General features: G+C 45.2%; 1 protein-coding gene across 1 annotated transcript in view; it reads right to left on the bottom strand.

Annotated features, from left to right (window-relative positions):
- Window positions 1-11,893, bottom strand: part of CHD6 (chromodomain helicase DNA binding protein 6) — a 192,410-nt gene extending 180,517 nt beyond the window's left edge. The window contains exon 1 of the mRNA XM_089673251.1: window positions 11,812-11,893. The gene's annotated coding sequence lies outside the window, so the exon portion shown is untranslated. The remainder of the gene's footprint in view (window positions 1-11,811) is intronic.
- Between the last annotated feature and the right edge of the window lie 256 nt (window positions 11,894-12,149).

Raw genomic sequence — 12,149 nt, 5'->3', positions numbered from 1 at the left:
CATGGTAGAGAGCATGAGGCGCTCCTGCTAGTGTGAATGAGCCCCAACACTTCCAGATAATCAAAGTACTCCCCATGACAATGATTAATAAATGTTGTGCTCCCAATCTGAGTGAAAATATAAAAAAAAAATATATATAAATCAGCTCAATAAATCCCAAAACATAATCTAAATAATAATCCCAAAAAAAACATCTTAATGATCAAATCCAAAAACAATGTGATCAAAAAACAATGTGATCAAATAAATATATAGTGACTACTATAAAAATAAATATTGACTAATGCAAAGAAGTCTCTGTTGGAATAAGTTGACAACTCCCAGTGATGTGATTCAAATAAAATATAAGGAATATAAGGAATCACTGGAAATTTATATTTTATTTGAATCACATCACTGGGAGTTGTCACCTTATTTCAACAGAGACTTCTTTGCATTAGTCAATATTTATTTTTATAGTAGTCACTATATATTTATTTGATCACATTGTTTTTTGATCACATTGTTTTTGGATTTGATCATTAAGATGTTTTTTTTGGATTATTATTTAGATTATGTTTTAGGGATTTATTGAGCTGATTTATATATTTTTTTATATTTTCATTCAGATTGGGAGCGCAACATTTATTAATCATTTTTTTGGTACTTTTATACACATGAATAGAGGATGTGTTTGATGTCAGCGCACCTGTATTGATTTCAATTAGTGGCTCACAAGTAACACTCAATTATGGTATATACTCCCCATGACCAGGGGCGGACTGACCATTTGGATCGCCACTTATCGGCTTTCCTCTGCTCACGCGCAGCCAGGGGCGGACTGACCATTTGGAAACTCGGGCACTGCCCGAGGGCCCAGGTCAGTAGGGGGCCCCACGAGATGCCCCTGGTACCTTTTTCATAGGCTTTTTTGAGTTTGGGCAAGGACACAGGGGCCCCATGATCCCCTATTGCCCGGGGGCCCCCATGAGTTGTCAGTCCGCCCCTGCCCACGACAATGTCTTTATCTGCTTTTCTATCCAAAAGGATAGATCCATCTGTGTTCTGGCATCGTCCGATGAGAGAATCTGCTTCCTGGACTGAGATGTCAGCTCAGAGAGGCCACAGTCATGTAAATCCTCATGTGGGTACAGTTCAAAGCTGTGTGCACCAATGTCTCCTGCCGTCTCATCTCTTGAGCTCCTAAAAAGTTCCACTGTTGCTGTCTGATCAGTGGAAGGGGACGCAGCTTAGGCCAGGCGCTGTCACTAGCCTGGAGCAAAAGAACTGCTTTTTAATAATAAAATATAACACCTTTTGAAAAATGTTACAGGGTTGCTATATATACTGTGACACAAATCTATTCATGCAGACTTGTAAATTCTATATATAACATGTGCTTTGATGTGTTGGCAACAGGTATTAACAAGCCTTGGTCAATGGTGGTTAACCCCATCCCCTCCAATTTCTAAATTCAAAAACACATAAAAACCCACATCAAAACATACACAAGAAGAGCACATTGATGCATGGCAACACATTTGCCCAACGATACAAAAACACACCTCTAAGCATGCACAGACGCTTTATCAGTTTCCACGTCACTGTTGGGACATATAGAGGAGAGATTGTACAGTCAGACTGTAATGCAGGCCATAGACGGGTTGAAAATCGGCCGATTTTTCGGCCGAAAAAAAAAAAAACCGGACGATTTTCGCACCGTTAGTGGGTTAATTGGTCGGCCATTTTTCGGGGTTTTGGCACATTTTTTTTATCGGTATAGTTGGAAAAAAAATTTGCCGATTTTGCCGGCAATGATGGGCAAATCGGTCGATCGTTTTACCGATAAAAAATCTGCGCATGAGCGGTAACCTCCAAGAAGAAGAAAAAGAAGCAGAAGTAGAAAAAGAAGAAAAAGAAAAAAGAAGAAGAATTCCAGTCCGCTATTATATTTTAGATGAACCGTCTTGCGGGTTGCAACAATGTATCTATTTGTATCCGAATAAAACCATCTGTATCCGAAATGGATACAAATAGATACATTGTTGCAACCGCTATACTTTTTCATGTCAAATATAATAGCGGAGCTCTCTGCAAGGAACAGAAGTCATTAAATGCCGGCCGTAGACGGGACGAAAATCGGCCGATTTTTTGTACCATTGGTGGCAACGTCGGCCTACCTATTGAATGACCGATTTTTCTTTTCTTTTTTTAAAAAACAGACGGTTTTTGATCCGTCTATGGCCTGCATTACATATATGATCAGCTTTAAAGTGGTTCTAAAGCCAAAGGATTTTTTTTTTCTTGTGCACGGCAGCCTATTCATTCGAATGGGCTGCTGTGCCGAGTGCAGCACACAAAAAAGCTGCATGCATCGGTTTCAAATTCACAACGGCCTACTGGGCAGTGTTGCCTAAAGCAGTCCCAGCACATAGACAAGGCTTTGCATGTCCTTGTATTCCAGTTCACACCAATGCTGTGGTGTGTTGAATGGAGTGTCATTTTTGTGATATTTCAATAAAAAGTAAAAAAAAACAGACACTGAATCAGGTTCCACGTCACTGTTGGGACATATAGAGGAGAGATTGTACAGTCAGACTGTAACATATATGATCAGCTTCAAAGTGGTTCTAAAGCCAAAGGATTTTTTTTTTTACCTCAAAGTAAAACTATATTGCATCTGGGCAATCCAATAATGATTTAATTCATTTTTAATATACAAAGCAAACTCCCCCATCCATCCATGTCTCCATTTTTTATTTTGCTGAGAAATTGTTTTGAAACCCCCTGCCCTAGCATTTCTGGCCATTTCCATCTTGAGTAAAGGCAGATGATTCATGTAGCATTTACTTCATGGAATCCATCTGCCATTAGCCCAGGCATGCAGGAGGGTGTGCTCAGCTGAGAAAACCTCTCCTGAAGACTCCTGGGATATATGTCATCATTTGACTAGGCATGGAAACCAGGAAGTAACTGAAAAAAAAAAAAAGTTTAAAAACCAATGATATACTTTCCTACCTATTTACTAATGCTAGGATTAAAAACAGTTGGTTGAGAGAGTGAAGGTCCACTTTAAAGAATATGTAAATCCTACATATTCCTGATATGTGTCTGCTGTACCATGTACTTGTGTGAAAAAGTATCCTGCTTTATTTGTGTGAAATTCCTGATGTGACCACACTAGGCATAGGAGCACAGCGTGGTCAGTTCTGTAGCTGTGCAAAGAACTTAGGCTGGCCATACACTATACAATTTTCTTGAGATTTGTTTAGATTTACCAAAAACCATATATTAGGAGGTCAAACCCAAACAACACTTTCAGTTGTATCCAATGAAGCAGGCCCTTGCACTACACAGTTGAAGGTAAATCTAAAGGAAATTGGGCAGAAATTGGACAGAAAATTGTATAGTGTATGGCCAGCCTAAGGCAGGCCATAGACGGGCCGTTTATTGGCCGATTAAAAATAAAAATCGGTCGGCCCCGTTGCTGATACTGCCACTAATGTCCACGAAAAATGGCCATTTTTCACGGATTTTCCAGCATGACTGATAAACGACGGGCTGGCTCCACCAACAGTGTGAATATCGGCTGATTTTTCGTGCGGACGAAAATTCGGCTGATAAACGACCCGTCTATGGCCTGCATTAGTCTGCTCTCCTCCGCTGATCAAACTTGTCCGATCTTTGAAGAGCTGGCACTGTCCTTGCAAACTACAACACCGTATGAACCTGTCCCTAAAAAAAGTATTTCAAATCCTGGCAACCGCAGGCCCGTGTCATCACTAAGCCACACAAATATAAAAACATCTATACACAGGTCATCTAAGTCTGGACACCGACACTTGTAGGATTTAACCGCCAGCCTACAGGGCACTTCTACCCCCTTCCTGCCCAGGCCAGTGTTCAGCTTTCAGCGCTGTCACACTTTGAATGACAATTGCGCGGTCATGCAACACTGTACCCATATGAAATTGTTATTTTTTTGTTTATTTTTTTTGTTTATTTTGGTGGCATTTAATCACCTCTTGGTTTTTTATTTTTTCCTAAACAAACCAAAAACCGCTGAAAATTTTGAAAAGAAAAAAAACACAAAACCTTTTCTTAGTTTTTGTTATAAAATTTTGTAAATAAGTGATTTTTCTCCTTCACTGATGTGTGCTAATGAGGCTGCACTGATGGACACTGATAGGTGGCACTGACAGGCATCACTGATGGGCACTGAAAGGCAGCATTCATATATGGCACTGACTGGCACTGTTAGGCGGCACCGAAAGGCAGCTCAGATGGGCACTGATATGTGCCATTGATGTGCACTGGTAGGCACTGAAATGTGACACTGGCAGGTGGCACTGATGGGCACTGGCAGGTGACATGGATAAGCACTGACAGCTGGCACTGATGGACACTGACAGGTGGCACTGATGGGGCTACATGATCATCAGGGCACACTGATCATCAGTGTACATGTCCCCTCCGAGGAATGACGATTATCGGCTCTCCTCTCCTCTCGAGCTGTCAGCGTGAGAGCTAGTGAGGAGAGAAATGCCGATAACCGTCATTTCCGTGTTTACATGTGATCAGATACAACTGATCACATAACCAAGCCGACATCTTCGGCTCTTTCCGTTGATCTGCTATGTCCGAGGGACACAGCGCACCGCCGATCGTCGTGCGCTCCTGGAGCCGCGCATGCGCGGTTAGAATGGGAGGACATCATATGACGTCCTCCGAGAACGAGAACCACCTTACGCCCGTCCTTGTACTATATGGCGGGGGGAGGCGGTTAAAGGCTATTCACACATCCGATCAACTTCATCGCCTAATGTAATGATAAGCTGAAGTCTATGGATTCCAATAGGCCCATTCACAAACATGCACTGAAGTGTGCTGGGTGAAAATGGAACATACTGCTAAAGCCTTTTTTTTTTTTTTAAAAACCAAAACATTAGTATTGATTTCTTTGGCACAGTAAGGTAATTGATTCCTTTTTACATAGTTCAAAAACTTATTTTTTATTCAACATTATATACCTGCATTCCTCACCTTCCTGCGCACCGCTTCCCTGAACTTCCTGCCAGGAAGCAACACATAACATCAGTTAGGCTAGGTTCACATAAGTGCAGGTGGTGCCGCTGCGTATACACACAAAAATCCAGCTGCACCACCCACACAGAAGAATGCGGACCCGTGGGCGAGTGCCATTAATTCTAATGGCATGCCGCCCGCACTGGAAATCGCAACCGCACTGGGAACCGAGGTTCCCCTGCGGGCTGCGTTTTCAGAAGAAGTGCAGGGACTTCTTCCCTCCGTGTCCCGGCGCACAAGAGTCCATTCAAATAAATGGGCTCTCGTGCCCACGCAAAATGCGGCCCGCGGGAACGTAAATATGTGAACCAGGGGTAACACTGATCAGAGTTAATTCATTGTGACTATATGCTCCACCATCTGAGAAATGTATTGTCGACGTGCAGATGCAGCCTGCACCCATGTGCCCTGTAGTCCTCCCTGGAGCGCACACACAATGGTCTCTATGGCAGAGCTCCATAGGACCCTGCAAGGGAAAGGTAACATCCTAGAAATAGAGAGTGAGGCCAGAGATCTAGGATCTGGCAGAAAAGAACAAGCAGCATACGTTGTAAGTCTTTACATTTGCAGTAGGAATTGCAATGAAAAAAAAAAAGTAGGCTTTAAAGTGGACCTCCACCCTAAACTGAATGTCATATTGCTCATCTGCTGCCTCCCCTCCGTTTCGCACAAATGGAGACACCTACCTCTAGCTATTGTGGAAGTCCCAAATATTTGCCGTCTTACACATGTATTGGAAATCTCCAGCGCATGCGCAGATGTTTCAAAGGGCTCCGCCAGGACCTGAAGGCCAGACAAAGTCCTTTGCCACATCTGTGAATGTGCCATACTGGTGGCACTCGGAGGGAGGGGAGCAGAGCCACTAAAAAGGGGACTGAAGTTCCTCCTTAAAAGTGGTTGTAAACCTCAGACAATAAATATGAAGAAAGTATATCCCTCTATAGTGTGTACTTGCCTCCATTAAGAGTACTAAGTGTCATTTCTGTCTGCTGCTTCATTTTTCTGCTATCAGCATGAGTCACTTCTGACAAGTTTTCATGACACCAAGAGAAAAATGGTGACGGAGAGGGGCCTCCAGCAGAGTGACAAGCTCAGCTCTGTTCCTGTGTGAAGGATGGGAGGGGCAGTTGTTCTCTTCCCTCCAATCAGCTAGAGCTCTCCTCACTGAGTGTAACTTCAGCTCTCTGAACTCTCATACAAGCTTATTAAAGTGTTACTAAACCCACAACAGTAAAATCAGTATATACATGTAGTAAAGTATGCTTGCTATACTCACTGTGGAACCTAAGGGGTTAATCATCTACATTGTGTAAAAATTTTGTTTGATCCTGTTTTTTCTGATCCTCCCATTCTTCCAGTGTCCCCCTCTTATCACCTGATAAGACATATCATGTGGAGTCACTCTGCACATGCTCAATTTGTTGTGTCCTGCTAGAGAGCTTTTTTTTTTCCCTGGGAGAGTGCGTGTGAGCAGCACTGTCCAGACACAGTCAGGGGTCCTGCATCCTCCTAGAGAAAACTCTAAGAGCTTTAACCAGTGTTCTGCTGATAAAAGTCACAAGATTGCTCTAATTGCTGATGAGAAAAGGTATTTAGCAGTTTATATTTACTAAAATAATTGCATTTCCATGTTGTGTGTACAGTGGGAGATCAGATATAGTGAATGCAGGGTCCGGGGAGACCAGATATAGTAAATGCAGGGTCCGGGGAGACCGGATATAGTGAATGCAGTGTCCGGGGAGACCGGATATAGTGAACGCTAAGTACAGCACCTTGAATGAATGTAGAGAAGAGAAGACTGCAGATAAACAGGTACAACCTATGTAGGGGGATTTGTTTTATCACTGTGAATCACCTGAGGCCAGTCACTTCACTAGGTATATGGAAGGGTTTACAACCACTTTAAAGGGTCAGTTCACCTTTATAGGAAAAGTGTAACAGTAAACACCAGACCAACTCCCCCCCCCCCCCCAGTCCTAGCAGTACCTACCTCTGGTAATCCTGAGCTATCAGGGCTCCGGCAAGCGACCAAGAATTTGAAGTCCCTGCTATTCTCCCTCCTCATGTGATGGCGATCACCAATCAGAATCCATCTGGTCCATCCAGGAAACACTGATTGAAAAGAGGGAAAACAGAGATTTCGAATCCCCAGACCAGCTGCAGCAGCCCTGACAGCTTGGGATTGCTGGAGGTACAGCAGGGACTAGGAATGGGGGGGTTAGTTCACTATTACAAAAAAATAAATAAAAATGTAAAAGTGAATTAACACCAAGTCCCATTGACACCATAGGCAGCTTTGCCCATCACAGTCCTAACACAAGATGTGGCAACCCGCCTCGAGTCCTAGGAGTTCAGGTCACATAGCGGGGATAAAAAAGAAAGAAAATGTGCAAAGCACAACGTGCTGCTACCCTAGAATTCAGACCCAGAAAGGTTATTGTGACTCGTACTTAAAGTGCTACTAAACCCAGGACCCTGCGTTCCCTCTATCCCCTCTCCCCGGACCCCGCGTTCACTCTATCCCCTCTCCCCGGACCCCGCGTTCACTCTATCCCCTCTCCCCGGACCCCGCGTTCACTCTATCCCCTCTCCCCGGACCCCGCGTTCACTCTATCCCCTCTCCCCGGACCCCGCGTTCACTCTATCCCCTCTCCTCGGACCCCGCGTTCACTCTATCCCCTCTCCTCGGACCCTGCGTTCACTCTATCCCCTCTCCTCGGACCCCGCGTTCACTCTATCCCCTCTCCTCGGACCCCGCGTTCACTATATCTGGCCTCCCACAGTACACACAACATGGAAATACAATCATTTTAGTAAATATAAACTGATAAATACCCTTTCTCATCAGCAGTTAGAGTAGTCTTGTGACTTCTATCAGTGTCCAGCCCACCACTAGCTAAAGCTTGTAGGAGGAGTTTTCTTTCTGCTCTTGGAGGATGCAGAACCCCTGACGTCTGTCTGGACAATGCTGATTGGCCCTGTGCTGATCACATGCACCCTCCCAAGAAAGGGAAAAAAAAACCCTGTAGCTATACACACTAAACTGAGCATGTGCAGAAGAGCACGGTTCAGTCTGCTTATCAGAAGATAAGAGGTGGTCGCTTGAAAAAGGGGAGGAACACAGAAGACAGGACCAAATGGCCTTTTTACACAATGCAGAGCATTACCCCCTTAGGTTCCACAGTGAGTATAACAGGCATGCTTTACTGCATATACAGACTGATTTTACTATTGTGGGTTTAGCAACATTTTAAGAATGGAGGCTGCGTGACGTCATGCTGGTCCCGGAAACTGCCGGGCAGCCATCTTGCTGCTCACCACATGCTGCCACCGTCCGGCAGACCTGGCACCACATGACTCCATGGCCAGTTAACCCTTCCCTATGCTATCCAAAACGTAATAATTTTTTGGGCTGGAGACTTAAAAAAAAAAATGCAAAAAAAAAATTACATCCAAATTCAATTTTAGCACAAACCCACAGAACCTTTCTTGTTTGTAACCCGGAGACCGCCTGTACTGGAACCTTGTACCGTGCATCTTTACAGTGGTTCTAAAGCCTCAAGGTTTTTTTACTCAAACGCATTCTATGCATGAAGGCAAAAAAGCATTCTCTGCTGCAGGATCCCCCCCAAACCCCCATTATTCCTACCAGAGCCTGACAGCTGGGGCTGCTACCTCATGCCTTTATAACTGAACACATTAATTACACAGGTACTGGGGCTAGTTGGACAGCACAGTGGCTAAATGGTTAGCACTTCCGCCTGGCAGTACTAGGGTCGCTGGTTTGAATCCCAACCACGGCACCACCTGCATGGAGTTTGCATGTTTTCCCTGTGCCTGCGTGGGTTTCCTCCGGGTACTCTGGTTTCCTCCCACACTCCAAAGACATGCTGGTAGGTTAACTGGATCCTGTCTAAATTGGCCCTAGTATGTATGAATGTAGGTTAGGGACCTTAGATTGTACGCCCCTTGAGGGTTAGGGACTGATGTGAATGTACAATATATATGTAAAGTGCTGCATAAATTGACAGCGCTATATAAGTACCTGAAATAATAGTTAGGGTGGTAATTAAAATCACTTAGTGCCTCATCTGCATTAAATCAGCCATGGAACCTGTGTAATCAAGAAGTGTTCAGTTTTAAAGGGATGAGGTGGCAACCCTAACGATAGCAGCGGCTCTCGCCTCTATCTCTCTTCTCATTGGGCACACTGATAGCAGCAGAAGCCATTGGCTCCCACTCCTGACAAACAACACCAGTGACGAGGGAGCGGGGCCAAGTCACGCTGTCAACTGATGCAGCAGCGCAGCTCGGGAACGAGCACGCATGAGTGCCTCCAAGGCAAGCGCATTCCTATTGGATAGGATCACCGGCGGGGGACCTGAGAAGAAGAGAATCAGGGATGCTCAGTGCACAGAGCAGGTAAGTATAGACATGTTTAGAGTGTAAGCTCCAAGGACCCTCTATTTTTTATTTATTTCAGGTACTTATATAGCGCCGTCAATTTACGCGCTTTACATATATATATTGTACATTCACATCAGTCCCTAACCCTCAAGGGGCATACAATCTAAGGTCCCTAACCCTCAAGGGGCGTACAATCTAAGGTCCCTAACCCTCAAGGGGCGTACAATCTAAGGTCCCTAACCCTCAAGGGGCGTACAATCTAAGGTCCCTAAACCTCAAGGGGCGTACAATCTAAGGTCCCTAAACCTCAAGGGGCGTACAATCTAAGGTCCCTAAACCTCAAGGGGCGTACAATCTAAGGTCCCTAACCCTCAAGGGGTGTACAATCTAAGGTCCCTAACTCACATTCATACATACACATATTAGGGCTGGAGAAGGATTTGGGAGTTCTGGTAGATCACAAGCTTAATAATGGCAGCAATGCCAAGCTGCGGCTTCTAAAGCGAGCAAAATCCTCTCTTGTATTAAAAGAGGTATAGACTCCAGAGGGAGAGAGATATAATTTTCTCCGGTACAAATCATTAGTAAGACCTCATCTGGAATATGCAGTTCAGTTTTGGGCACCAATTCACAAAAAGAACATTGGGGAACTGGAGAAAGTACAGAGAAGGGCAACAAAACTGATAAGAGGCATGGAGGAGCTCAGCTATTTATGTATTTCAGGTGCTTATATAGCGCCGTCAATTTACGCAGCACTTTACATATATATTGTACGTTCACATCAGTCCCTAACCCTCAAGGGGCGTACAATCTAAGGTCCCTAACTCACATTCATACTAGCGCCAATTTAGACAGGAGCCAATTAACCTACCAGCATGTCTTTGGAGTGTAGGAGGAAACCGGAGAACCAGAGGAAACCCAAGCAGGCACAGGGAGAACATGCAAACTCCAGGCAGGTGGTGCTGTGGTTGGGATTCGAACCAACGACCCGAGTACTGCCAGGTGGAAGTGCTAACCATTTAGCCACTGTGCTGCCCTAAGCTCCAAGGACCCTCTTGTACTGTTGCTGTATTCTCTCCCATTATATTGTAAAGCGCTGAGCAAACTGTTGGCGCTAAATAAATATTTTATAATAATAATAATATTTATTAAAAAAAAAAATCCTTTACAATCACTTTAAATAAAGGATTTTTATCACCATCGAGAAAATAAAAAGGTAGGACATGCGCTACTTTTGTTTCCCGCACTACACCACATCGCAACCCATGACGCTGAATAAAGGCGAATGTCACTTTGGTAACATTGTAATAAAGTCCTAGATTGTAAGCTCCCAGGATCAGAGCCCTCCTATCCCTCTTGTATTGAACTGTATTGTTGCTGTATTGTCTCCCGTTATATTGTAAAGCGCTGCGCAAACTGTTGGCGCTATATAAATCCTGTATAATAATAAAATTAAAATAAGTAAACAGCGCAATGCGTCATTTACCGTTTACAATCCGCGCCAGCAGCTGCGGCACAACGCGTCAGAACGCACTTGAAGGGAGAAAAAAAAAAAAAAATCAAGCATGTTGGATTTTTTTGCAGAAGAAGATGCAAGCGCAGGTGAACGCAAACGTGTTGACCGCACGCTAGACGCCGCGCACACAGCATGAATCCAGCCACAGGCTTGCAGCTGCTTGGGTTTCTATGTGGGAAGCAGGTGAGGCAGGATGTGTAGGCCTGAACAGGTATCTATGGGCAGATGACAACAGTCTGTGGCACACAACAATCTGCAGTACACACACATGCAGCCTGGCATTGGAGCACACGTGTGATCATCATCATTTCCATTCTGCAACCCCCCCATACACAGATCAATCCACCGGCTGCAACACCTTCACGCAGATCTATGCCTTGCTCTATGAAGCCATTCCTAGCTGAGCATTTTCATGCCCTTTCAGCTCTCCCCCCCTACTCCTCCCCCACTTGGTACTGCCCACACCACACGCTTCAGTGCAGTGGGCAGAACCATAAGGGGCACGGAGGGGGGGGGGGCCGAATCCTGGAAACCCCAAATACAAAACCCTGCGAGGGAACTAGAAGAAGGCAGATGGAGGAGGAGGGGTTAAATCCCATCTAGGCCAGCTAGAAGATAAGGACCGGCACCCCTCCCGAGGTGGACACGTTTACAGGCACCCCCCTTCCCTCCCTGGGAAGCACACACAAAAAGCAAAGGGGGAAAAAATCACAGTTTCATTCATAAGAGATGCCCAGGAAGGGGATGGAGGGCTGACACGGCTCCACCGCGGCCTACAAACTAGCCGGAGACGCCGCAAATTAAAAGTTAAGAGGAGAACTTACCTAAAATGGCCACTGCTGCAGCCAAAATACAAACAGCTATTATTTGGTGAAGTTTAGCACAAGACACCCTGCAAGGACACCCTAACCTGGCCGGGGAACGCCTCCTCTCCGCGCTCATTGGCCGCCTGGATGGCAGGCCGCGCCGGAGCTCGCCGAGGATTGGACGGAGGCTTGTCAAACAAGTGGTGGTCGTTTCAAGGCTGGTTGCGGTGTGGTTATTGCTTTGCTCCATTGTGCTGCTATTTGCATGGATGAGATGGGCTCTGTGATTGGCTGAGCGGGGGAAAAGGAGGGGGGACCGTAGGGGGGTGCAGTGTGTGAGACGAGGGGGAGGAGGA

This window comes from Staurois parvus, unplaced genomic scaffold (assembly GCF_062004578.1).
Source record: "Staurois parvus isolate SC_StPar_1 unplaced genomic scaffold, SC_StPar_1.0 ptg000137l, whole genome shotgun sequence".
Classification (NCBI taxonomy): domain Eukaryota; kingdom Metazoa; phylum Chordata; class Amphibia; order Anura; family Ranidae; genus Staurois; species Staurois parvus.
Note: the sequence above shows the minus strand (reverse complement) of the source record. Positions and strands in the feature narration are given on the sequence as shown.